The sequence below is a fragment of the Camellia sinensis genome, chromosome 3, assembly GCF_055761805.1.
Source record: "Camellia sinensis isolate YWXY chromosome 3, ASM5576180v1, whole genome shotgun sequence".
Taxonomy (NCBI): domain Eukaryota; kingdom Viridiplantae; phylum Streptophyta; class Magnoliopsida; order Ericales; family Theaceae; genus Camellia; species Camellia sinensis.
In genome coordinates, this window is record NC_138963.1 from 188,975,312 (window position 1) to 188,980,888 (window position 5,577).

Sequence of the window (5,577 nt, forward strand, 5' to 3'; positions counted from 1 at the left end):
AGCTTGACCTTGTGAATGAGAATGACACTGCAGATTTTGAGTATTTCTCTGTGTCTCTTGTTTATTGCATTGATCATAATTTTCAAAATTTTAATGAAAACGATGATTTTGAAATTCCTCTGATTTTGAAATTTTTGATTAATCAAGAGGAGGAGAGGTTTTTCATGTTTGTTTACGAAAATGGTTTGATTTTGTCACCTCAAGTGGGCTTAAAATTTGCGAATTTGCACTAAACATAATGGTCTTAAAATTGATTTGCCACTCAACAAAGTGGGCTTAAAACATACATTCGTTGAATCGTTCCAATTCAAACAGCAAGCCTTCATCCACAAGCATTCAAACAGTTATAGCAAGTAAGCATTTAGCCTCATGGCAAGCATGCTAGACATGATAACATTCGCACTCATGCAAAGATGCTAAAGCACTAAAAACTCACCTAGCACTCCAAGCTAAGAAGATGTGAGTTAGAAAAATATGCATGATTCATAACTATGCAAGATGACTAATACAATACATACAAAGAATGCATTTAATAGGCTTGGCTACTAATATGACATATGAATTGATTTGATAACATGCGATCTAAGCACGTATTCAAAGAAGTAATGAAATGACAATGCAGTTTGAATGATGCGTTGAGCCTCGGTGCATGTAATACAAATGAATCGATGCAAGCATAAAGCATAAGGTATGCTAATTGAAACATGTCCCTAGTCTAACCATCAAAAGCGGGTAAATAAAAGGGAGAAAGACGTGGGGTTGGAAAACATACACATTATTACATTACGCTCTCACGAAGGAGAGTCCGAATGAATAAAATTAACTAACTAATTAAGCTAAGCTAATTAGGCTAATTATTACAACATTTGAAATGAATAATTAACTAACTATTACAACACTTGAAATGAATAATTAACTAACCATCTAAGCTAATTAATTAAGAATTTAACTAGACTAAGCTAATTAAATAATACAACACCGAATAATTAGCTACAACTAATTAAACTAATTAAATATTACAATTCAATTCATTATGCTAATGAAACAATTAAACGATCAAACGCATTCGGTATGAGCACCAAGGAAGATGGATGGAGGTTGCATGCGCATCGCCTGAAAGCTACTCTGTCTGCCCAAGCCATCTCTGTTTCACCTTCAGCCACTGCCTCTGTTTTTGCAAAATTGCACTGCTGGCCACACACCAAGGGCCGACCGTGCATTACTGATGGTCGGTCAAGCCTACAGAGGGCCGGCCGTGCATGATTTGGTTTGTGCTCTGAGGTGAAATCAGTATAGATAGATCATTTTCAAGCTCTGTTTGTCCTTCCTTCCTTCTTTGTCATAAGAAAGCCTCAAGAGAATGTTGGGATTGACTCTAAAACTATCAATGAGCGATATGATGGCTTGATGATCTTGGATATCATTTTGGACCAAAAATCAAGGAATGTAATGCAAATGGACCACCCCTCCCTTTTTGTCATGGAATAAACTCAAAAAAAGAAGTTGAGACGCTTCAAGGACGTCAAAAACACCATGAATTGATGCTTGATGACCATTGACACAACAAACTTGGCTTAACATCTGGCCAAGTTCAAGCTATTAAGTCGTTTTCTTTAAGTGTGTTAAACCAAGTTTTAAGCCAATTGTTTTAGTCATTGCCATTCATTAGTCCATTTGTCCATAGTGATATTAAAGTCCTCTAAACAATAAGTGATGTCAAACAAGAGGTCCTTCTAAAACATGAGAATGAGACTACACCGTTGACGATGAATCTTCGAAAAGATTAAGCCATTAAGTATAGGTCTCCTTTACATGCATTGAACAACCTCAATTGGTTGAAACCATTCTCAAGAATGAAAGATATGGAATGATTGATTAATTAATAAACTTAGGCTTCAAACATGGAAAATGAACAAAGAAAGCATATCAAACAAGATGTATGTCAACTTATGAGACCACAATGTATTAAACAAGGCATAAACCAATTGAAAAGACCTAAACAACCTCAAAACAACCCTAAATGCATGAAAATCAGAGGTAAAACATACATGAAAAGGGGTTGAAAAACTAGACAATAAAGATGAGAATTAGGGCTAGTAAACAAGGATAAGGAGGGGTAACCCCTCCACTTTTGAAGCTTCAAAACATGGTTTTTAGCCTTTCAAAACCTCTGAAAATCAGTGTAGATATCAAAGGAAATGAGTGAAATAAGAAGGTTTGAATTATAAATAAAGGTATAGAAAGAGCAAACTTTTTTTACCCTTTTGGTAACTCTTCAAAGTCAACTCCAATCACTTCAAACAAGCTCAAAACAATCCAAAACAGCAAGAAGTATGAAGTAAATGATAGAAATGAAGGCAAGAGAAGAGAAGACAAGCTTATACCTTTCAAGAAGTAAGCTTGTTATGGATGCTTCAAACTTAGTTTCAATGTATTTTCAAGCTTGAATTACACTTCTCCAAGATCAACCAAGGCTTTAGGGTGGTAAAACAAGGTTGTATATAGTGTATATAGGTTGATTTTGAGAAGCTGCTCACCCCTTACTTCTGGTTATCAGCTTCTGCTGTGGACATGTTAATATATGGTTATACTCTTAGATTTTTTTATTTTTTATTTTTTTAAAAATAGAAAAAGACCCAAATGGACTATAGATTATTATTATTATTTTTTATGAGAAATGTAGACAAGTAGTAAATAACAAAAAATAAAAATTAATTGAAAAAGTTATTTCACAGCTTATTTAACAAACACTACTCAACAACTTAAATCTATAATCTAACAGTTACACCAAACAGATTAACAACTTCTGATTAAAGTCATAATCTATAATCTATAAGCTGTTTTAACAGCTACACCAAACGGGGCCAAGGGCTCTCAAGGTGTATATGTCACTTCTGGAATTTTGTTCAACCCTCAAAACAATCCCAGAGCTTCGATTTTATAGAATTCGAGCTCAAAAGGTGATAAATATCTTCAAAAATGGATAGATGGCAACCTCCCGCCCAGAACAGTGTTTATCGCCATTAAAGGACGGTCGGCCATCACTGATGCACGGCCGGGCCTTGATGGCCTCCCCTGTTTTTTTGGTTCAAACTCAGCTCAAGGTGAGAAATGGTCCAAAAATGAAAACCCATGAGTTCAAACAAAGTAAATATTGAAGATGTGTGGCTATTTCGGAAGCCTGATTGATTCCGAATCGCTGCGAATTCATAATTCAAATTTCATCATTGAGTGCATTGAACCAAGCGTCTAAGTCTTGCAGGCGGTCAAAAATAGGGTGTCTACACATATCTCTTACTTCGAATCACATAAAAGATGTACAAGCATATGACAATTGTGATTTCAGGGCAATAACTGGATCAATTGGTTTAGGTGAAGATGATTGGCAATAAATTAGGCGAAACTTGTTGACTGAGCTGCATTTGAATGTAGTGCACTACGTGCAACTATTTGGTTCACAAGAAAGGGTTGACGACTTTACCTCTATCTTATCCTACTTTGAAGCTGGCCCTGCATTTAATCATTGGATGACTATGCCCGACATGGGCCATTTGATAGCATCATACTACCGAGTCATTCTTTATCATTTATCCATACAACAATGCTTGACATTTCTACCACTTAGAGTAGTACCGATTGCAACACTTGATCGAAGAGATATCTGCATAGGATTTGTAAATGGAAACCATTTCGTGTAGGTAACTACCGAGCCTCCTTTGATCATTACCATGTCTTATTTTGTAATTTTATTTATTGATTTCTTTGTTATATGTTTATTTGCAACCTGGTTATCCAATACCTCCGATAGCAAATAATTGGATTCGTTTTCATCACCCATGTGCTAGTGGATGGGAAAAAGCATATACTATCCATATTCATCAATTTCGTACTATTGTCAGCCCTGATGTAGTAACTACCGAAACTATCTATATAAACGAATTGTGATAACATGTGATGCAAACAATGACAAATTTTATAGATGCTTTTATGGATATTCGTACACTAATTTTTTAATGAATAATTTTATGGATACTTTTTATCTATGATTTTATAGATACGTGTTTGATTTTATGGATATTTGAAGGAAAAAGTAAATCTTTCAATGTACAACGACAAGTGCCTAGACAAATCTATTATAGTTTGGCAACATGACACTAGAGTAATCCCAATTTGTATAGCAATGTATCACTGAATAGGCACTTCACAACTATCTGGAATTAATTTTTTATTATCATCCAATTGAACGGCAACGTATTGCTAGGAAAAAAAAAAGTTTGTCTAGTAACATGGCACTGGATGAATTCAAATTTGTTAGCATTGTATTACCGAACAAGTCCAAATTATTGTTTGGAAGAAAGTAACTCTGTAATTGTATAGCAACAAAACACTAGACAAACATATTTTTGCTGGCAACATAACACCGAAAGAATGTAAATTGTCTGGTACTGTGTAACCGAACAAACACCTCACTATGGGCTCCACCGAACCCCTCATCTTCCCTATTTTCTCTTTTCCTCTGCTACTTCTCTTTTTTTCCTCAAAAAATTAGTGGCGTAAAGAGATGAAATAATTAATTTAAAGTTAGTTTTAGTAATATATTAGGGGTGTAATGAGAATTACATTTTTTTTAGTGGTGCAATGAGATAGAAGGTATAAAGAAATAAAAAAATGATATAAGTAGAATCACTCATCAATTGGTTTTCATATAGCAAATGCAGCAAAGGATTGGACACATCAAACCCCTCACCCCACGGGTTGTCAAACATGGTTTTTTTTCATGTTTCAAAATTTTTGTCCCAATTATGTTTTCTTATTTTATTTTTATTTTTTAACAAAAAATAAACATAAAATATGTTTCCTGATTTCTAATTTTGAAAACGTGTATTAAATACGTTTTTTTTTTTTTAATTTTCATTTTTAACAAAAAATAAATATAAACATTTATGCTGTGTTTGGTTGGGGGATTTGTGAATGGATTTGAAAAGGGAAAGGGAAAATGTGTGTGAAACTAGGTGAAATGTAGGTACATTTTATTCACATTTCACCTAACTTTTCCCTTTTCCTTTCCAAATTCCTCGTCAAATCCTTCAACCAAACACAGCGTTAATATTTTTATAAATAAAAAATTGTAAACGCTCAATCAATGATTAATAACTCATTTGTTACCGCACTACACTACAACGTATATGTGATGCATACTGTACATAGGGCCTTTTGAGGTAACTTTTCCTAAAGCTTAAAGTTGATGGTAAAAAAATAAATAAAAAAGCCTAAGAACACTTCTCTAATTTTAATATAATCAACTTTTCAAAAAAATATTAGAGTTACTCTTAAGTTATTTATGTACGAAAGTTGCACCAAACCCTTCAACACAAATTCTCATAATAAGAATAATAATAATTACAAACAATTCAATAAATTGCACCAAACACGATGATATTTCATTATCATGCACATGGCAATGCAAAAACACAGCTAGCACCTGCATCAAACAAAAGATGACCCAATCACAACAATTGATTCATGGTGTAACCAAATTGTAACTTTGCTGTTCTATTTTCATGCGGATCTCAAACA